This window comes from Acinonyx jubatus, chromosome B1 (genome assembly GCF_027475565.1).
Source record: "Acinonyx jubatus isolate Ajub_Pintada_27869175 chromosome B1, VMU_Ajub_asm_v1.0, whole genome shotgun sequence".
Taxonomy (NCBI): Eukaryota; Metazoa; Chordata; class Mammalia; order Carnivora; family Felidae; genus Acinonyx; species Acinonyx jubatus.
The window spans coordinates 57,231,360-57,254,786 of record NC_069382.1 but is presented as its reverse complement, the minus strand read 5'-3'; the positions used below and the strand labels follow the sequence as shown (position 1 = coordinate 57,254,786).

Sequence of the window (23,427 nt, the reverse complement as noted above, 5' to 3'; positions counted from 1 at the left end):
TTTTTTTTAAATTTTTTAACATTTATTTATTTTTGAGACAGAGAGAGAGAGAGCATGAACAGGGGAGGGTCAGAGAAAGAGGGAGACACAGAATCTGAAACAGGCTCCTGGCTCTGCACAGAGCCCGATGCGGGGCTGGAACCCACAGACTGTGAGATCATGACCTGAGCCGAAGTCAGACGCTTAACCGACTGAGACACCCAGGCGCTCCAACAATATGTTTTAATAATCATGAGCACGGTAGGGGAACAAGACTTCACCAAAACAACTGTTTATATTTTTTTCTTAGTTTAGAAAATGTATTTTATAACATGAAAGATTTAGTTGACTTTGCTAATTTAGCTGTAAATTTTCTCCTTTTTAATTTTATTTTTAATTTTTAAAAATTTACATCCAAATTAGTTAGCATATAGTGCAACAATGATTTCAGGAGTAGATTCCTTAGTGTCCCTTACCCATTTAGCCCATCCCCCCCTCCTACAGCCCCTCCCATAACCCTCAAAACGTTTGTTCTCCATATTTATGAGTCTCTTCTGTTTTGTCCCCCTTCCTGTTTTTATATTATTTTTGTTTCCCTCCCCTTAGGTTCATCTGTTTTGTCTCTTAAAGTCCTCATATGAGTGAAGTCATATGATTTTTGTTTTTCTCTAACTTCACTTAGCATAATACCCTCTAGTTCCATCCACATAGTTGCAAATGCAAGATTTCATTCTTTTTGATTGCCAATAATACTCCATTGTATATATATATACACCACATCTTCTTTATCCATTCATCCATCGATGGACATTTGGGCTCTTTCCATACTTGGCTATTGATGATAGTGCTGCTATAAACATGGGGGTGCATGTGTCCCTTCGAAACAGCACACCTGTATCCCGTGGATAAATGCCTAGTAGTGCAATTGCTGGGTCGTAGGGTAGTTCTATTTTTAGTTTTTTGAAGCACCTCCATACTGTTTTCCAGAGTGGCTGCACCAGCTTGCATTCCCATAGCTGTAAATTTTCAATATGATCACTATGTCATTTATGTTGTATCTCGACTAAGGAAGGTGTTTTTCTAGTTTTTAGTTTTGTAAAAAAAACATATTTCATTCATCATTTTAGATACTTAGGTATTTTTTCTCCTCTTTTCTGTTCTTTAACCTTTTTGAGATTGGTCTTAAAGAAAGGTAATTTATGTCTTAAAATTATCATTTGAATAATCAGTATCTCAGTTGTGAAGTAATAGCCAAGCTGGAGTTCTCCATTTACCTAGCCACCAGGTTTCCACAGGTGTAGTTGAGCCCTACAACTCCATCCCCACTACCCACACCATCCTGGAGCACTCTGATTGTGCCTTCACAGTAGACAATGAGGCCATCTATGACATCTGTTGTAGAAATATTGACCACTCAACCTATACCAACCTGAATAGGTTGATAGGTCTAATTGTGCCCTCTATCACTGCTTCCCTCAGATTTGATGGAGCCCTGAATGTTGATCTGACAGGATTTCAGATCAATCTGGTACCCTATCCTCACATCCAGTTTCCTCTGGCCACGTATGCCCTACTATCTCTGCTGAGAAAGCCTACCATGAACAATTTTCTGTAATAGAGATCATCAATGCATTCTTTGAGCCAGCCAACCGGATGGTGAAGTATGACCCTCACCATGGTAAATACTTGGTTTGCTCCCTGTTGTACTGTGGTGATGTTGTTCCTAAATATGTCAATGCTAGCATTGCCACCATCAAGACCAAGTGTCCCTCCAGTTTGTGGACTGGTGCCCCACTGGCTTCAGTGTTGGCATTAATTACCAGCCTCCCACTGTGGTACCTGGTGGAGACCTTGCCACAGTACAGTGAGCTGTGTGCGTTGCTGAGCAACACCACAGCCATTTCTGAGGTCTGGGCTCTCATGGACCACAAGTTTGACCTGATATATGCCAAGCGTGCCTTCGTTCACTGGTATGTGGGTGAGGGCATGGAGGAAGGAGAGTTTTCTGAGGCCTGTGAGGACATGGCTGCCCTTGCGAAGGATTATGAGGACGTTGGTATGGATTCTGTTGAAGGAGAGGGCAAGGAAGAAGGAGAGGAATACTAAAGTTAAAAAAAGGACAAAGGTGTTACTTTTACAGAGAAGCTTATTCTGTTTTAAACATTGAAAAGTTGTGATCTGACCAGTTAATTTGTATGTAGCAATGTATATTCTCACATACAATAACTGACCTGTACTTTAAGCACAGTGCTTTGTTATAGACCCAAGCTGTCCATTTCTCTGATGAGTTTGAATACAGTATTCCCTGTCATAAGTGAGAAAAAAAAAAAGAGAGAGATGCCCCTTTTGTAAGCTATCTTCTGGGTCTGACATCTAAAGCACTTTGCAAAAATAACAAATATCTTACCGTTTATGGTCCCTGAAAATGGTTTTCAATTAGTTAACAATATATTCTGGCTAATATTTACTCCATGTTTTCAGTATGGTATAATATTTCTAACCATAACAATACTAATAGAGTATTAGCTAATATTTTATTGATAGTTTATATTTCTGTTCAAGGAATCTTACCTTTTCTGATGTTTCCTTCTATGTGGAGGAAACTCCACTCATTATAAAACTTCTAGCTCTTTCCATCCTCTCATTAGTGTCTCCCCAGGGAAGAAGAATGATTTAATCTGTTTGGTGAGTTTAGAAGGAGAAATTGGGCACATGTAACTCAGCTTCTTCCTCTCCCCCTTCCTCAGGGGAGAAAGCTGCCTGCTGGGAGCCAACATTCTCCTCAGCTTTTCCATGCCATCACGACAGGCTTGAGGTGATGTAGTTTTGTCTGTGATTGGTCTGGTGAGTGTCTCACTCTAGGATTTGGTATTAGGAAGTCTGTCTGCCTGCAGATGTAATCTTTGCCCATCAACCTAGGCTCTGTCAGTAAAACATGGAATATTTTGACAAAAGCTGACTCTGCCTTATTTCTCAATTGGTTCAGAACTCAGGGTGATAGAGAGGTCCCAGTTGTCGGACCACCTCACAGCCCCAAACATCTCTGTGTCAGTGGGCCAAGTCTTAGGATATTAACAAGAAGTGCAGTTTGTGAGAACAAACTATATGTGAGGATTGAGGTTTCTAGCTTGGTGTGTGCCTTTAGCCTTGGTGACTCTGTAGGTGCTGAACATGTTTGATTTTCACCATGGTGAGTCGCTGAAACTTGACGCAGCTTTGTCCCCCGTCAAGAGGCCACCTATACAGGTGATCATGTTTCTGTAGAGGTAGGGGTGTAGGCCCCAGGGTTTACGCTGAGGCATGGGCCTTTGGCAAATGTATGAAGATCTTCGAAGACAGACTGCTGAGGGTGCAGGTTTTATTTTAAGCAAGCAAGGCTGAGGCAAGCATTTGATTACAGTGAAGAGTCTTTCCCCTGGGCCTTTAGCTGTTAGGGAGCAGGATGATATTTACCATTTGAAAAATGCAATGCAGCTGACATTTGCATGAGCCAAAGAACAATAGTGAGGGTCTACCTTGGCACTAATGTGCCAGATCTCAGTAGGCAGTGTGTATCAGCTGCCCTAATTTCTGTTCTTGTGTTGTTTTGACTAACTTCACAGCCAAGGAAGGGAATGACTGATCTTGAATTCATGTGGTTTTTTCACAGCAAAGGAAGCCAGCCATAAAAGACTATAGATTGGTTCTACTGGTATGATGTTCAAAAGCCAGGCATAACTGATTTATAATGATAGATACCAGAATACCTGGTTTCTTTAGGGGGCTATCAACTGAATGGGAGCTCAGAGGAGCCTTCTGGGTTGTTGGAAATGTTCAATACCTTGATCTAGATATTGGCTACTCAGTGATATATATATATATAGATAAAAATTGATTGAAGTGTGTACTTAAGGGGCGCCTGTGTGGCTCCATCAGTTAAGCATCTGACTTTGGCTCAGGTCATAATCTCACGGTTCATGAGTTTGAGCCTTGTATTGGGCTCTGCACTGACAGTGCGGAGCCTGCCTGGGATTCTGTCTCTCTCCCTCTCTCTCTCTGTCCCTCCCCAACGTGCACTTGCACACACACTTACTCTCTCTCTCTCTCTCTCTCTCTCAAAATAAATAAAACTTAAAAAAAGGTGTACCTAAAAGTTGTGTACTTTATTATTTTTCTATTTCAAAAGAAGGAATTTATCTGGATATAGATGCGCACGGAGGACTTCTCAGTGAAAACTTATCAGCATGTCCCCAGTCTAAACTATGTGCCTCTTTTGGTCCCTTAGGTTCCATAGACTATACAGCCTACTGGGGGAAAGATCTTATCAGATTCTATAATTTCTTACCATTTCCAAGTTTACTTTTAAATTTAAATTTATTTATATTTGATGCCTTCTTGGTTCCTTTTGGCTATTCTGGAGACTCAGCTGGTGTAAGTGGTGTAAGAGACTCATCAGGTGTAGGGTGCTGACCCTAACATATCCATGAGCGTTTCCCCATGAGTAGGTCATGTGTAGGGTGTAGGGTGCTGACCCTAATATGTTACTGAGTGTTTCCCACATGATTAGGTCAATCCAAGGTTGGTGTTTTAAGTGTCCCATCTTCTAGTAGGTTGAATCCTCTGCCCCTGGGTCTGCACCAAACATAAAATATATACGCTATATTGCAAATTCCTGCACATATCAACACTCATCTAAACCAGAGGCTGGCAAACTTCTTTATAGCACCAGATAGTCAATATTTTATGCTTTGTGGGCCATATGGTCTTAACTTTTCATGAAAGCAGACATAGACAACACATAAATAGATGAATGTGGCCGTGTTCCAATAAAACTGTATTTCCAAAATCAGGTGATGGGCTAGATTTGGCCCATGAGCCAGATTAGGTAGACTAATGCCTGGTCTAAACCATGAAATCATCCTGAAAAATTGACAGGGAAGAAATTATTCTGTATTTTTTGTTTTGTTTTTTTTGCAAATAAGGAGACTGAGGCTTGGCAGACTGTATGAGCTTCCTGGTTTATTCATAGACTAGTGAGTGATTTCCAATGAGAGCTCAGATGAAGAATTATATTTGTGGCACTGACATGGGCTGTGTTTAAAGCCCTGTAGGGTGAGGGGCATATCAGATAGTGCTTAACATTCAGTTATTAATATTCAATAACTATTTTATTATTTGAACAATTTTGTGTGAATTTGGGTCTTGAAATGGCTTCCTAATCAGGCTTCTGCATGAGGTTATAATCAGGCAATAGGCAGTGTGTTGATAAATAGCAAATCAGAAATCAAAGCTAAGATTCTGGTCTTTTCCAAGCTAGCTGTGTAACTCTAAGCCACTTAACCACTCTGGATGAAGCGTCATGTAGGACTCATTCCTAGGTATCTAAATTTTAAAAGAGGTCACCCAAAGAAGGCAGCATTCTAACTTCAGTGGAGCCAAATGATACACAGATGAAGGAGGTGATTCAGGAAAGCATCTCAGATCAAACCATATCACTATCTTTACCTTGTTAATTAAGAGGTCCATGTGATGTAAAAGTCCCTGTCAATTACATCCCATCCTTCTGAAGCCAATAACAGGGCAGAGAGTTTTTTTCAGATCAAGAAATAAGATTAGAGGAGACTGGGTGGCTCAGTTGGTTGAATGTCAGGCTCTTGATTTTGGCTCAGGTCGTGATCTCATGGTTCATGGGATCAAGCCCTGAGCTGGGTTTTGCACTGACAATGTGGAGCCTTCCTGGGATTCTCTCTCTCTCTCTCTCTCTCTCTCTCTCTCTCTCTCTCTCTCCTTCTCTCTCTTCCCCTCATCCACTTGTGTTCACATACTCTCTCAAAATAAATAAATTCAAAATAAAAGAAATAAGATTTGTCATTGTTAAATACTCTCCTCATCAAAGGATGTAAATATACATTTCCTTCTCCTTAGTGCTTCTGAGCTCGGCCCAAGAATTAATAGACACTCATTTGTTCCATAGTTATGTAAAGGAACTGACAGGAAATTGTTTGAACTGTTGCTTTATTGCCTTTGCTTAGATTTTATCCATTAAACCAGAATTCACAAAAAATGTATGCTATACCATGGTGACCCTGGGGGCTGCATGTGAACTGTTCATGGTTATTACTTTGTTCTTGGGAGGCCTCTTAACTTTCAGAGGATGTTAAATGTAGCAAAGATACTTAGGAAAAAGGAAGGAGAAAATTATGTTTTTGTTGTCTAAATGATCTGTTTCCTTGCTGCAAAAAATATTTCAAGGGGAAAATATTTGCTCTTACATTATTCTTCATTATAAAAGAAATGCAATGCCATGTTTTTTCAAAGCTCAGCCAGTCTGAACATCACAGTGTCACTGGGGACCTCCATGGGGAAGTGAGATATAAGGAAAGAGAATGACAAAGGGGTGATGAAAATTCACTTCTTCCTTCATGAGTTCTTTTAGGGCCTCGTAACTCACTTAGGGCCAGCCCTGCAAGACATAAATACTCTTCATTTGCCTACTCTAAGGGCATCTTGATGGAAACATATTCACTATTTTTGTTCTCCTCCAAACTATTCCCTATCTGAGGAATCTTGCTCATGTATTAATCTGATCATGTCCCTCAGTTACTTTAAAATCCTTCAAGTGTTGCTCATTGCCTAGAGGAAAAGGTATATACTCCTTAGCTTGGAACATAGTCCTTTCATGATCTGGCTCTCATCAATGTTTTAAATATTCTATTTCCACATGCATCTTGAACTGCAGCCATTCAAAATGGACTCAAGCTCAACCTGCCAAACTATTTCCAGACTCAGTGCCTCTGCCCATGCTCTGACATCTTAGAATACCATTTCTCTAAGTATCTCCCTAAATCCACAACCACTCTGGCTCAGATATCACTATTGGGAGAGCTTTTTGACTTTCATAGCCAGAGATAGGAATTTTCTCCCTATGTCTGCAAAAGGATAGATTTTCCTTGAGTGTCAAACCTCTCTCACGAGAGTTAGTGTCCTCTAGCAAGGTCTATTCACTTTTGTATACTTAGTGCCTTACATAGTGTAGAACTTTTTAAATTAAGTTTATTTATTTATTTGGAGAGAGAGAGGGAGAGAGAGAGAGAGAGCACAAGTCGGGTAGAGGCAGAGAGAGAAGGAAAGACAGAATTCCAAGCAGGCTCCGCACTGTCAGCACAGAGCTCAACTCAGGGCTCGAACTCATGAACCATGAGATCATGACCTGAGCTGAAATTAAGAGTCAGACGCTTAACGGACTGAGCCACCCAGGCACCCCCCCTACATAATGTAGAATTTAATAAATGTGTGTTAGAAAGAATGAATGACTATTTTTTTTGGAGAAAATAATTTTAGATTTCTAACATCCTGCTTCATAGTGTTGATATTACAAATAGGGGTTTTATTTTTTTGTGTGATTTTTAGTTTCACTTTAAAAATTTATTTTATTTTATTATTTTTTTATTTAAAAATTTTTTTAGATGTTTTTACTTATTTTTGAAGGAGAGAGAGCATCAGTGGGGGAGGAACAGAGAGAGAGGGAGACACAGAATCCAAAGCAGGCACCAGGCTCCGAGCTGTCAGCACAGAGCCCTATGCGGGACTCAAACCCACAAACCGCGAGATCATGACCTGAGCCGGAAGTCAGATGCTCAACTGACTGAGTCACCCAGGCACCCCCCAAATTTATTTTTAATTAAGGCAAAATTGACATGTGTGTATACTTTTTTAGATGTCTAACATAATGATTTGATATTTATATATATTGTGACATGATCACAATAAGTCTACTTAATATTTGTCACCTTACATAGTTACAAAAAATTTTTTCTTGTGATGACCACTTTTAAGATCTACTCTTTTAGCAACTTTCAAATATGCAGCGCAGTATTGTTAACTACAGTCACTATTCTGCCCATTACATCACATGACATTTATTTTACAACTGGAAGTTTTTACCTTTGACTCCCTTCACCCATTTTTGTCCCCCACACCCACTTCTGGCAACCACCAATCTGTTCTCTGTATACACATAGCAGTTTTTAGAGTATAGAGACTAGTCTCATTCATCTTTGTATTTCTTTCTTTTTTTTTTTTTTAATTTTTTTAACGTTTATTTATTTCTGAGACAGAGAGAGACAGAGCATGAACAGGGGAGGGGCAGAGAGAGAGAGGGAGACACAGAATCTGAAACAGGCTCCAGGCTCTGAGCTGTCAGCACAGAGCCCGACGTGGGGCTCGAACTCACGGACTGCGAGATCATGACCTGAGCTGAAGTCGGACGCTTAACCGACCGAGCCACCCAGGCGCCCCCATCTTTGTGTTTCTTATACTAACCTAGTGTCTGGTGGTAACACTTAATAAATATTTGGTGGATGAATGGAAGAGAGAGTGGTTAAATGGATGATGTGGTAAAACGATCCAATGGATACCCAGGGCTCAACCTCCATTCATCACTGTATATGACAAAAGAAGTCCTGAAGCCTGTCTGCAATGCCAAAGTCTCAGAGCTCCTCTCTCTTTGGGTGAACGTCTAATGAGATGACAAAGGAGATCAGAGCTATTGCTTAAAAGCTGGCCTGGGGTTAAAATAGTAAAACATGCACTTGTGAAGGTCTTAGTTCATTTATTTAACAAATATTTGTGGAACCATGAATTCTAATCTGAAGCTTATGGGGCCAGATGTATATCACAATTCAGATTTTTTCAGATTTTAGAATAGTAATGTATCACGTAGCATGTAAAATGGGGTGTAGGGCAGCACCGTGTAATAAAGTCCATTAATATTTCTGCAGAAAAGTATATTTACTTTCACAGTACATTGTAGGATAACTGAAAACTGTAAATAGGCTTATGCCAGCTCAGGTCAGGTTTTGACTTCAAATGAGTTTGGGTCAAATCCATTTTTGCTGCCAACTGTGTTATGAAACACTTTCCAATTTCAGAGCTTTTTGGGTTTTGGAATTGTGGATAAGGGATTGTAGAGCTGTAACAATGTTCTTTTGAAAAAAAATTTCCTTCAGAAGAAGAAATTTAGAAAAGTATCCAACAAATATATACTCCATCAGCGATTCCCAGTATGGTTTATTAAATAAAAGTCATCTCAAGAAATATTATTAACATCCAAAGAAACAATGAATTTAAGTGTATTTTTTATTAAAAGATAAACCTTGATATCTCATGTGTTATTCTTAAGCAGTAGGAAAGTAGATTAGTGGGATAGAGGGTTTCTAATTCCAGAACAGCTGTTTCTTGCAGTATTTACTAAGGGAAAATAAAATCATTGAAGGGCAGGGCCAGGGGGCAGCAGTCAAGGAAGAAAAGGAAATAGCTGCAATTAGAGGTTGTGCTGTTCCAGGGTCTGGTAATTAAATTTTCACTGCACCTGTGAATGCTCCAGAATTATAACATTTTCCTGTCATTTAACACTGGACACTCATTTATCTATGCAGGGTCCATTCCTTCACATCCTAAATAAATAAATAAATAAACAAGTAAGTAAGTAAATAAAAGTAGATACAAGGAACAACTATATTGTATAAATGACAGAGAACAATATTTTCTCAAAAAATTTAAGCCTCATTGTCCCTCTCCAGGTAGTGTCTAGAATCTTACCACTAGGTGAAGCCCTCATTAAAAGCTGTTAAGAAAGGGACACCTGGGTGGCTCAGTTGGTTAAGAGTTCAACTTTGCCTCAGGTCATGATCTTACGGTTTGTGAGTTTGAGCCCCTAGTCAGGCTCTCTGCCATCAGTGCAGAGCCTGCTTGGGATCCTGTGTACCAACCCCCCCCCCCCCTGCTCTCTGCCCCTCCCCCCTCCCCCTCTCACACTCTCCCTCTCTCACAAAAATAAATAAACATTGAAAAAAAATTTTTTTAAAGCTGTTAAGAAAAATACCCAATATTTCCTTCAATTGTTTTGGTTCCTAAAACTCTTTAAACTGTTCATCTCTAGTCTCCAATTCTCTTGGCTTTTGTGGGGAAATGAAGACTCTGTGGCTGAGCTCCTTTTTCAAGGAGCTTTTTCAGACCTTACCAAGGCGTCCTGTTTCACAGAGAGGAGCTTGACGCACATGTAAATCGTGCGTCCTCACGTGGATTGGGATTTTGTGACAGTTGAATGGTGCAGACATCATTGGATCTCAGCAGTCTCTCCCTCCTGTTTCTTCTTGTCCTTGTTTCCTCTGTCCCTGCTCACCCCACCCTGCCTGGCCTGCCCTGGCCTGCTCACTCCATCCTGTCAGCTTCACGCTCTTTCTTCATTTAGCCTCTGCTTTGATCAATGACGGTTCATTAACTGAAATCGTCAGGGTTGACCTGGAGAATATCTTGAGTCTTTTACCAAAACAATATTTTTCTCCTTGCACCATCTTCATGGAATTGTCAGTCAGTCTCTGTTCTGCGTTTTCACATAAGACCAGACACAGCTGATTCTCCTTGTTTATGTTGATAGGAGGTTAACCATGACAAAGGGAAGAGAAGGAACTTTTCCCACCATACTTACACTTAGAAGGGGCAACAGGGAAGATAGATGCAACCATTTTTGTCTAAATATTCAGACAAATAAGAATGCACAGCATACAATCTGCCCCTCCCCCATCCCACCTTGGGCTTCTATCTCTTCATTTGCAATGATGATACTGAGACTACTTCTAGGAGGAAAGAAAGGATCATCTGTGTTCAGGGCATGTATAGAAAGGGAATTTTTTAGAATTTAAGCATTGTCTTCAGTAAGAGATGAAGGGCTTTGCTCTCGTATACAGATTTCAGGGGTCGAAATAGGTGGAAGACTGACTTTCACAGAGTTGGGTGATCTTGATAGAACTAAAGACATTCATCTATGTGTGAGGCTGGCCCTCACAGAGAGCATATCTCTCTGGGCTCCCAGCAAGAGCCAGTAGTAGAAAGTGTCAATTGCACTGGAAACAAGCTTGTACTCAAACTCTTTCATAGAAGGTGTCACTTATTATTGAGCATTTGTTAAAAATTTGAGCACCACTCCCAGGTACCGAGTTAAGCAGTTCACATGGATTCTTTAATCTCATTCTCACGATGCTTCTATGAGAGGGAGACTGTTAATATCTCCCATTGGGCAGACGGGGCCCCTGCGGCCTAGAAGAGTTCAATAGCTCCTACAAGGTCACATGGCTGCTCAGTAGGGACCAGGCAGGCTGTCCACAGAGCCCCACACTCATCCCTGTCATGTGTGTGGTGCAGGAAAGCTCTGAATCATAACCTTTTGCCTGATCCTGTGCCAGTTGGAAGACAGAAGAGGGCAGAGGATAGTGGCAGCTGAAAGAGAAGATGACCTTGGTCTTTTGACACATTGAGCTGGAAAGGCAGTGTCTGTGTTCTTAGTCTGTGTAAACAACTGTCTGATAATAAAAATGCACAGATCAGTGAAAGCAAACATTTTAAATAACCCTGCAGAGTGGAAAGAGAAGCAAAGCGAATGGATGACTCTTTAGGCTTTGTCAATCACTGTAGGCTGAGTTACTTGTTTTCTAGACAATACAGAAAACTGGTGCCAGGGTGGGGCCTGAAGTCTGCCACATAAACTTTGACCTCGTTTTCTTTCCACATCTTAACAAGTTTGACAATGTAAATAGTTGAACAAGAAAAACAGGATCCAGGTCCAGGTGGAGGGTAGGAAGCAGCAAGTGAAGGAAGTGGAGCACAGATGAGAGTTTGGCCCTCCCAGGAAGGAGGTCTGGGGGCTCTTAACCTTCCTTGCGGGTACAGGCAATTATGCTTTTTCTGTTTTATTTAAAGTGCTATAATACTAGAGGTTCAGTTGTCTCTTTCAGTTAAGATTGCTGCTCCTAAGCCCTTTAAGAATGGAAATTCTGCCCCAGACATGGGTTGAGAAAATTCTGGAGAGAATGAGGTCTAGCAGAAGCTGAGTGGAATGGGTTCTATGAAGGCAGCTGGTCAACCTGAATTGGAGACTTTTCTGAGGCCAGAGGGGAGGAAGGGATGGAAGAGGACTGGGAAGGAAATCAAGTTATTGTCCCGATTCTGCTAGAGAAAGAACAGCACAAGAAAACCAGTTCCTTGGTTCCCATTCTTTCCAAGTTTTATGTATTTCACAAATGCAGTCTATTTAGGATTTTCTTGTACGATTTATAATTTAAGACTGAAATCTCTTTTGAGTGGGAGTCAGTGTGTAGCTGATAGTCACTAATATGTTGCGTGTGTCCTGTCAGGAAGTCAGCGTCACTCTGTTGCAGTAAAGCAATACTGAGAAACATGTCGGTGGCTTATGGCTGCGTTGAAAGTGGGTACACTTTGGCATCAACAGCCTGGGGCTTGAATCTTGGCTCTACAAGTTACTACTTTTTTGTGTCCAGTCACTTTCCAAATCTCTCAGAGGAAAATGATTTCCTCATTTGTAATTGAATTGAATTGAATTGAATTTAGTTTAATTTAATATTTAATTTAATTTTTTATTTAAAATTTTTCCTGATTAAAGAAATTTTTTTAAGTTCATTTTTTTATTTTGAGAGAGAAATACACACATATACTTCTGGGAAGGGGCAGAGAGAGAGGAAGAGAGAATCCCAAGCAGGCTCCATGCTGTCAGCATGGGGGGTAATGTGGGGCTGATCCCACAAACTGTGAGATCATGACCTCAGCTGAAACCAAGAGCTGGACGCTTAACCAACTGATCCACCCAGGTGCCCCATAATTTTTTCCTCATTTTAAATGGACATAAAACCCACCTTGAGTGATTGAGATGGAGATGAAATGAGGTGAATAAAAGTGCCAAGGTGTTCAAGCACTAGTAGGTATTAGTATCGGTGAGCAGATCTCTGACAAAAACAATATTTAGATCCAAATTGTAAGCTCCAACTTAAAGCTAGCAAAAGGAAACAGAGCATGAATATTCTAAAAATCATTTATGTTTGATGTAGAATGCATTGTATATCTTTCCTCAAGCTGATTTACCTTGCTCATTACCTGCCACTCTGGCTAGTATGGGACTAGCTTCTTTCTCAGCCACTGCTGATAGCTTGTTTGGTAGGGATGGTGGCCTGCAAAGTATTTTGAATAGTTTGGGAATAAATGTGTTCAGGGAATTCAGCTACAGTGAGAGTGAGCCCCAAATTGATTATCTATAAAGAAGAAATCTTTTGGAAGTTTTATTTTTCTTCTTTAGATGTTCATTTCTTACTCTTAGTCTTTTTCTCACTTGTCTTGTGCTCTGTAATCTTGTCAGGACTAAAACAAGTTTTCTTCCCCTGACTGCTCACAAATTGCAATACAATTGTGTCTCTTTGATGTTATACAGCATGTTGTATCCTCTCCCATAGGCACCGGGAGATTCTGTTTTCTCAAATTTCACTTTATCTCTTCTATAATATCCAGGAGAAAAATGAAACCACAGCAAAGTGTTCTCATTGATCAAGAATCCTTTTAATGACTACCCTTTTGCTTCTTGGCAGTGTGATCTCTTGGCTCTGTGACCCTTAGGGTTTAGATCATCATTGTCCAAACCAAAGTAACACTCTGCAGTGCTTTAGAAATTGAAAGGCGCCTCATTTGTTTTGGTTCTACAAAATGCCCTTTCATATTAATAAGCAACAAACAAACACATAGAACCTGGAAGGTTGCCTTCAGCACCCATTGCTTGCTTCCTACCCTATAATCCTGGGGTTGTAAATTCTGTACAATACACTTGAGACACCCTATAAACCGCAGTGATTACGATAGAACACCTCTCCTCTATCACTGGATTGGTAAACAGCTACACCCCAAATAAATTAGTTTTAAGTCTGTATAGCCCTTCAAGCTCATGTTGAATAAGTAATTCACACAAAAATGACAAGCAGTGGCTCTTACATCATCTTAGAATGCAAATAAGTGGCTTGTGTGAATGTGAATGGGAACAATTACTGCTGCCTTATGTGGTAACATACTTTAAGCTGAAGGGAGCCAGGGAACTTGTGCTGCCACCTCCCTGTGACCAGATACTGATACCCTTTTTCAAGCATCATCCTAAAGAGAGCCTTGTGGAGAAAAATGTAAGGCCTTTCATCGATTGAGTCTTTGAATTCTCTCTGTGATGAGGCCACTACCTTCTATTTTATAGTAGTTATTTAGAAAGAAAAGTCTTGTTTTTAAAGTAGATCTAGAAAATGAGCATCCTGTTTAAAACTCAGATGCCCTATTTGTAAACGATCTTGTCTACACCAGAGTGTGGAGAGAATGGCTTTCCCCCATTAGGCCTGCCAGGCAAAGCCTTGTTAATGGCTCATAGTTGGGCCTGGATCACACATAGATAGGATTTTGACCTGGAGTCGGACTCATCAGTTAGTTACTGCGTGGTTTACAAAGAAGAAGTCATCTTCTGTAATGGATATGTCTTTAGCCCTTTACAGGAAAAATTAAATGCCTTAGTTCTTACAGAAGGTATATTATTTCTATTACATGTCATTTCATTCTCCTATGAAGTAGGAATCATCTCTGTTTTCACAGATGAAGAAATGGAGGCCAAAAGTCAATAACCTGTCTAGTTTCACACAGCTGATCAGTGGAAAGACTGGGGTTTGAATTCTGATCTGTTTGACAGGTAAGCCCAGGTTCTTTCCTCTGGGAAAGGTCGTTTGTGTGAAGTTCAGGGCGAATAGGAAATTAATAAATTATTGTCTCCATCATCAAAAAAAACTTACACTCTCGTTGGTGAAATAAGACGTACAAACAAGTTACAGAGAGAAGAGATTAAATAAGTTTAATTGCATGCAAAAATGTCAGTCAACTGCTTTAAACTACGTACTTCACTTGGCAGGCCATCCTGCCCTGCCATGCAATATAGTTTGTCCTGTAGAGCAGAGAACTGGCAAACTACAGCCTGGGGCCAGATCTAGCCATGCTCATTTGTTTATGTACCATCCATGGCTGCTTTCTTGTTACACTGGAGGGGTGAGTCACTGCACCCAAGATCGTATGGCTCATAAAGTGGAAAATATTTACTATCTGGCCCTTTACAGAAAACATTTACCAATCTCTGGTGTAAAGTACAAAAATGCACAAATAGCAGTAATGAACACATAACAAATGAATATAGCAGAATAAGCCATCTGCTAGAATGAATGTCTTCAGTTTACACCTTTACAGGAAGAATTAAATGCCTTAGTTTTTACAAAAGATATATTATTTACATTACATGTTATTAAAATTATAAATACATAGATATTTTAAGACTGGCAAAAATATATGGGTTCTGGATTGGTTTACCGATTGATTGATTCATTCATTTATAGCTATTTCAAGTAGTAAGTTTTGTTGAAAAACTAAAACCAAAAATGAACAGGAGAAATGATAACATGCCTCACTCAAAACATGTGTAATTTTGATGAAACTAGTAGCCAAGTGCAAAATGAAGCAGGATGTTAACTCTGATGACTGGAGTTCACATCTATTTATTTTACATATGGGGAAATATTTTACATATAGATTGCATTCTCTTGGCTCTATAAACAACATCCTTAATTACATGAAGGCTTTGCATTCTTCAGCCTGGTGACTGTTTTTCAAATTTCATGTAATGATTAGTCAGAGTGGAAAAACAGGAAATAGGGCAACAGTGTGACACAGAGGAAGTGGCTCAGGGAGCCTGGAGTTCTAATATTGGCTATGCAACTCACTGGCTAAACCAGACATTTAATCTCTCTCTGCCCTTATTTCCTAAAACCTGCACATGGAGACACACAGCTTGTGTGTATGGGAGTAGGTCCTCCAAACTTTATTCCTACCCACCTTCTGTCGGAAAACCTATTGTACCCCTCCCCATATCCTTGGGATCCTTAACAGCAGAATGAACCCAAGTGAGTTATTAATTTCAGTATCTGTTTAGAGACTGTTCTAAAAGCATTCCAGCTTCTTCCTGGCTGTAAAGGGAGGTATTTTAGGGGGTTGGTTGGGATGAACCAGGAAAGAGGGAGGCCATGGGGTGTTAAGAACTAAACTCTTCACTGTGTGAACATCTGTTGTTCCCCGTAAGCCTGGTTAGGGAAGAAATGGGTAAGGAACCTTCACTCTGATCTAGAGAACTTCTAAACTCTCCATTTCCAGAAGTGTCTGCTCCATTTAGATGACCAATCAGGGCCTGGCTTGAGTATCCAAATCACTCAGTATGGCCTAATCCAACTTCTACCAGATATGACTGGTCAACCTGAGGCCCTTGGCCTTCACCTGTAAGCTGCCTGCTCCAATGAGTTTGGAAATTTAGTTCCTTGGAATCTGTGAATACCTAGCTCGAGAACTCCCTTCTTAAGTACAATGGTCACTGTTCTTTGTCTCTAGTGTTGAGCTGGGCTCTTAGATTTCCTTTTAGGGCTGTTTTCTAAATCCCCAACAGGGTTTCTGGTCCTTTTTCTTAGCACTAGGGGAAACTGGCCTCATTTGGCTAGTCCTTGTGAAGTCTGGTGGGCTTTCAGTTCTCTTTCAGGACAATTCTTCATATGAGAGAGAGAAAACCTAGTGTATTTTCCATAAGGGATTATTTGGGAGTTGTTAGTTTAATGTTTTTCAGTTCGTATATATCATAGACTTTATTAACTGCTTATATTATCTGTTGCTGAGGGAGGTATATAAAATTTCTATGAGACTGTAGATATGTCAATTTCTCTTTGTAATTCTGTCAACATTTTGCTTTGAAAAAATTGAAGGTACAATTTGGATGCACACAGGTTCGGGATTGTTATATCTCCTGCTGAATTTTTCCTTTTTATTAATCTTTAGTTTCCTACCATTTGTTTTGGCCCCAAAGTCTATGTTGCTTAACACTTGCCTGGTATATCTACTTTTTACCCCCCACTTAGTCATGATTCACTTTATTTTGCTGGTATAAAAAACATGGGCTTTGCTACAGTAAAATTTGGAGTTCTCTGCAATGATACTAAGTGTGGATTTTAATTTAATTTTAAATTTAATTTTAATTTTTTTAACATTTATTTATTATTGAGAAACAGAGCATGGGAAGGGCAGAGAGAAGGGGAGACACAGAATCCGAGGCAGGCTCCAGGCTCTGAGCTGTCAGCACAGAGCCCAATGCAGGGCTCGAACCCACAGACCGTGAGATCATGACCCAAGCCGAAGTTGGACACCCAATCTACTGAGCTACCCAGGTGCCCCAACACTAAGTGTAGGTTTTAAAGATGATCAGGGAACTGATCAGAAGGCTGATCTTCCAGAGGTCAGAGTGAGAAAGCTGTGTCTTGGAGATGGCATTAAATGTGGCTTCAGCCAAGCTACCCAGGGTGGTGGCAAATTACCTTTGATTAGTAGCAGCCTGGTGGGCAAAGGAACAGAGACATTGTCATAATGGGAAGAAAGGATCAGATGCACAAGCACAGAGTTAGAGTGCCTAGCCACCTTGCAAAGAGAGAATAGGATTTGCTGATTTGTTTCCCTAGTGGTCTTGTCTCAGATAATGGATGCCTTGTCCAGATGATGGCACTGTGTAAAGCAGTTGCTACCTCCTTGGAGCATTTGACATCTATATCAATGAGTCATTATGGTTCCCAGTAGCCAAGGATACCTTGGAATTGGGCTTAATGTCACCCCTTTATGTCTCTGAAAGAGTGCTATCTTTAGTATCTCATTCTCCAGAAATGACCCCAGAAGGAAGTCAAGGAAGGAAAAGAAAGAGATCTGCTCCAAGAACTTCATCATGTCCTCAACCAGATGGCCCAGTTTGTTGTCCAAGACCAGTTCCTGTCCCTATCCTTTTCCTCTCTGCCCATCCTAAGCACCAGTATCATCTGTAGTCTTTAGCCTTTAGTCATTTCTCAGAGAAGCCATAGTGTACCTTTTCTATTTATTTATTTCCACTTTTCTGTATTCATATGTTTCCAATGTGTTTTAGCTTATAGCTGATTTTAAAAGTTTGATATAAAAATATCCTCTTCTGAACTATCAAACTTATCCATTCATATTTATTATGACTATTAATACACATGATTTTATTTATTCTACCTCCCGTTTGTTTTTATTTTACCATTCCTTTTTTTTTTGGCTGCTTTTTATTTCTCCTTCCTTACTTCTCTTTATCACTTCTTTTCCCTATTACAGTTTTGCTATATGTTTTATCTCTATTTTTGTGTTAAACTTTAGAAGTTTAACATGTGTGTGATTGACTTAACAAATACCAAAGTGATATCTCTACCTTTTATGAGAACTTTAATTCTACTTTCCCTACTTCATTTTCAATATTATTTCCCCTCCCCCACCCCCAGTGTTTTAGGTCTACCTTACTTGTAACCCGTCTTTAATGTTGTTTTTCTGTTTTTTGTTTTTTGTTTGTTTGTTTTTAAAGAATATACTTATCTAAATTTACCTTATGTTTACCAGTGACATGGCTCACTTTTCCTTCAGCTTATTCCTTCCTTCTTGGTCCAATTTTCTTTATCTTTTAATTCTTTCCATAAAGATCTGTAAATGATAATTTTTTTGAAATTTGTTTTTCTGAGTTGCACTCTAATTCTTCAATCATAGCTTAGCTGGGACTAGAACTTTAGGACTTTGAAGACATTAGGAATGTTGCTATTGGGAAGTAAATGTCATAGCTTTGCGGGTAATTTGTCTTTCGCTCTGTTTTTGTTACTTTTATGGTTTGCTCTATCTGTGATATACTGTGGTGTCACTACCATTTTTCCAAGTGTGGGTTTACTTCTATTTATCCTGTTCTGTGCTCAGAGAGCCCTTTAAATCTGAGGATTTAACATCTTTCTTCCATCTTGAGTCCTGTTTCTTCTGAAACTCAAAGTTAAAAATCTCTCTCCCTGTCTCTCTTTGTATACGTGGGTGGGTGTGCCTTTCAGTTGTATAGTCTACAGTTATTAAACTCTTTTCATACTTTTTACAATTTCCTTTTTTGTGTTGAATTCTAGTATTTCTTCAGATCTGTCTGAGCTGCTTAACCTCTCCATTAATGTCAGCGATTATATTTTTGCAAATCAAGCACTAAATAAATGTTAGCTATTTTTATCCTTCCTTTATTAACTTCTAACATACTTATTGTGTAGTGTGTAGGTTGTTCTACTGTCGTGGGTTCTTGGATGTGTTCATTTTCCTGTGGTTGCATTGGCTGACTTTCCCGTAGGGTGGATTGTTTCTTTGTGAAGTTTGTAATTTTTTAATGATTGGCTCATTTTCAGCTGTTTTTATTTATTTATTTATTTATTTATTTATTTTTTTTTTTTTTTAACGTTTACTTATTTTTTGGGACAGAGAGAGACAGAGCATGAACGGGGGAGGGGCAGAGAGAGAGGGAGACACAGAATCGGAAACAGGCTCCAGGCTCCGAGCCATCAGCCCAGAGCCTGATGCGGGGCTCGAACTCACAGGACCGCGAGATCGTGACCTGACTGAAGTCGGACGCTTAACCGACTGCGCCACCCAGGCACCCCAGCTGTTTGTTTTTAAAGTGGGAAACTCAAGTGTTTTTTTGGGTTCATGTCTATTGGTTCTGCTCAGGTTATCACTGGTTTGAGGTAGATTTTTACATTAAATTCTCAACTCTGGAATTTAGACCTGCCCATGGTGCAAGGCTGAAGTTTTTTCCAGGACCCTTTTTTGTATGTATGTATGTATGTATGTATGTATGTATGTATGTATGTATTTATTTCGCATGTGTGTGTGTACCCAGAATTAAAGATTTTGTGGGATTTGGAGTCCTTTACTCTCTATGTCTGCATGGTAAACTTTCAGTTTGCGGCCAACTGTTCATTTGGCCTTTTCTCACAATTCAAACAAACAAAACTCGTTCCTTATCTTATTTATCCTGAGGATGGTAATGAATTGGCCCAGGAGCTATTGAAAAAATAAAAGCCAAACCAAACCAAAGCAAAACACAAACTGACTGCTATAGGACTGATGTAAATAATAGACTTTCTTGTATGAGATACTTAGCTAAGCCTTATATTCATTAACAGTGAAAATGGAGTTAAATTTTTATTTATATAAATTTGGAGCTTTGAGGTTGTGAGAATAATCTGAAATGATAGGCTTGCTAAAAATACCTGGCATTGTGACTTATTTAGATTTTTTTTTCTTACTGCTGTCAATAATTAGGTGGCTGTTTCTTAACCTTTCTTAGCGACAGAAAAGTACACTTACAGGCAAAGATTTCTATAAATTTTCAGGGAGTCCATGGACCTCTTGGAGCCCACACAAAGACAACAGGTAAAGACTCTTTGAATCATGTGGCATTTGAGTTAGAGTTAAAATAAATTCATCATATTTGAACACCCTTAGAGTTTCTGAGGGGCTTCCATTCAGGGCACCCATCTTCTCCACCCAGTTTCCCAACGATTTCATAATAAAAAAATAATGTGTAAAGTCTAGGGGCACCTGGGTGGCTCAGTCAGTTAAGCATCTGACTTTGGCTCAGATCATGATCTCATGGTTTGTGGGTTTGAGCCCTGCATTGGGCTCTGTACTGACAGCTTGGAGTCTGAAGCCTGCTTCAGATTCTCTCTCTCTCTCTGCCCCTCCCCTGCTTGTGCTGTCTTCTCTATCTCTCTCAAGAATGAGTTATCAATAAAAAAATGTGTAAAGTCTAAAATAATCCTCCTTATTTTGAATAAAGGTTAGGTTGGAAGATATGGACTAATAGGGTGCCAAGTGTTTGTCCTAACGGAACACCAGGATTAGCCTGATTTACCCACCTGTACCCGTCTGGACAGGGCTGATGTCTCTGCCTGGGAAGTACTAACTACCAAGTACTTAGGGTAAGTATTAAGGCAGGGAAGCACTAATAAGTAGGAAGGCAGGGAAGATCAGAAGAATAGTCCTGTTTTCAGAGAAGGAAAGGAGTGGAGCTCAGCTATAGATCAGGTATATTTTCCAAATTTACCAATGGCAGAGAAAATAAATGATAGAGAGAACCTTGGGGAGAATCCTTCCAGGTGGAGACCAGGAGAGGGCATATTATTTCCCCTCAGCAGCGCTGACTGTAGATGACAGGTGCTAAAGTATATGTAAGGGGGACTAGACAGCTTAAAAATCTGCTACGAAAAATCCTCAACAGGAGTGATTTATACTCCATTTTGCCTCCCCAAAATGGATGGTGCTGGCTGTGCAGCTCTACAGTCCAACAGGCACATGGGGAGGCTGATTATGAAAGGCATGTCCCTGAAGTCACTTTGTCTCCTTGGCAATACGTTCTGCGGCCACAGCTCAGAACACAAACTTCCCAGGTCCGTTGTCCTTACGATGAGAAATTGCGTGCAATTTACCGAATACCTGGAAGGGATACTCTTCTTTATTCCCCAAGTTTACATTTTTAAGGAGTTTACAGTAGGATTCCAGGGGCTGATAAAAATCACAGAAAGGTCAAATCTGTCTATCTTAGCACATTATCCTTTTAGTTGGATGCTAATGAGGTGAACCCATTGCTTTCTAAATTTTATTTTATTTTAGATTTTTTCAAGTTTATTTATTTTTTTTGGGGGGGGGGAAGAAGGGGAGGGACAGAAAGAGAGGGAGAGGGAGAGAATCCCAAGAGTCTCTGCATGGTCAGCACAGAGCCCGATGTGGGGCTTGAACTCACCAACTGTGAGATCATGACCTGAGCCAAAATCAAGAGTCGAACACTTAACCAAGTGAGCCTCCCAGGTGGCCCATAAAAATTTATTAATTAAAAAAAACTTCTTCTTATTCACTTTCCTGAAATTTTAATTTTTTCCTCATGATATTTGGCTTATACTCCTTTAAGCCACAAACCTGTGACCACTTTACACTACTTCTCACTGTCCCCTGCCTTAGGTCCTTTATAAACTTCAGTCCCTTTCTCCTCTTTGATTCTCTCTCATCTTTCTCATTTAGTGACTCATTTAATTATGTCCCTAAAGGCCTGTGAAAGAGGTCATGTATCTATTAAGAACCCTTTAACACATGGTGTGGCTGGTGTGGATCTGAAATCTTTGGCTCTGATGTCACTTACGTTAGCATTACTGGGGCCCAAACAGCTCTGCTACCTTTGGAAGGACTCAGGGCTTTTACAAACCAGGACCACAGAGCACAGCCTTGAGTCCCTCTGTCAGGACCCCTTCCACTCATGCTCAGTAGCAAGCACTGAGTTGTTAGGGTTAATACTTGTTTAGAAGGAAACTGAAATGGCGTTTCCTGGATTCCAAGTACCTCTTTTGGTTTCATTCCTGACAGAACTCCAATTTTTCTCAGACTTCTAGCTTGCTCCCTAAAGCAATATAGGAACTGGGTGCAAGAGGCAAAAGTGAAGTGTAAGTTTTGAGGTATTTCACTCTATAGTTTTCAGTTGAGTCTTAACTTTATTTTATAGATGAGGAACCTGAGGCTTAAAAAAAGTGGAGGAGCCTGGATTTGAATCTAGAACTATCTGACACTGAAGCCAGTTCTTTGCACTGTTCTATGTTGCCCTCTTATTTTAATCTTTCATGATTTTTTGAGGTTGGGTCTCTGTTTATCTTCACATCATGTCAGTCAAGACAGGTTGTAAGAACTGCATTACATCATACCCATATATATATATTTTTAAGTTTATTTATTTTGACAGAGAGAGGGAGAAAGAGGGAGAGAGTGCACATAAGTGGGGGAGGGGCAGAGAGACAGGGAGAGAGACCATCCCAAGCAGTCTCTGCACTGCTGGCATGGAGCCCCTGATGCAGATCTCGAATCCACAAACTGCGAGATCATGATCTGAGCCAAAGTCAAGAGTTGGATGCTTAACCAACTGAACCACCGAGGCCCCCCGGTACCCATATTTTTATCTAAATAAACCATGCGGGAACTATTTCCTACCTAATTTCAAGTCTGTTCAACCCATCTCACAAAGACTTGTTCACTGGCTTTCAGAATCTGGAGAGGAAGCGCAATTTTTGGTTTTGATTTTGTAGAAAGGACAGATTTATGTTTATTTAGTTTCCATAATCCTATTTGGGCAATTACAATATAAAAATTTTATATATATATATATATATATATATATATATATATATATAATGATTTATCATACATTCTCAATGTAAAGAATTGAAACAGCATGAGACATTTAGAGTAAAATATCAAAGTCTCCATTTATCATCAGTGCATTAGGTTTTATACCTATTTCCAGATGTAACCACTGAAAGCAGTAAGGTATTTATTGTTCCATGGGGCACCTGGGTGGCTCGGTTGGTTAAGCTCTGACTTTGGCTCAAGTCATAAACTCTGGGTTCATGAGTTTGAGCCCCACGTCTGGATCTGTGCTGATAGCTCGGAGCCTGGAGCCTGATTCAGATTCTGTGTCTTTCTCTCTCTCTGCCCCTCCCCTGCTTGTACTCTCTCTCTCTCTCTCTCTCTCTCTCTCTCTCTCTCAAAAGTAAATAAACAACAACAACAAAAAGGTATTTACTGTTCAGCACTTTATATTAGCTTTATGTGCATATACACACATGTACACTGTATTTATTCATTGTTTAAGGTGAAGTTAGATTATGCTTATTGTTTTGGATTTGCTTT

At 39.9% G+C, this 23,427-nt stretch overlaps 1 long non-coding RNA gene across 1 annotated transcript in view; it reads left to right on the top strand.

The window, feature by feature from the left end:
- The window catches only part of LOC113602267 (uncharacterized), a 293,893-nt gene that overhangs the window by 72,288 nt on the left and 198,178 nt on the right, over window positions 1–23,427 (top strand). The window contains exon 4 of the long non-coding RNA XR_008296039.1: window positions 14,398–14,515. This is a non-coding gene — a long non-coding RNA (uncharacterized LOC113602267). The remainder of the gene's footprint in view (window positions 1–14,397; window positions 14,516–23,427) is intronic.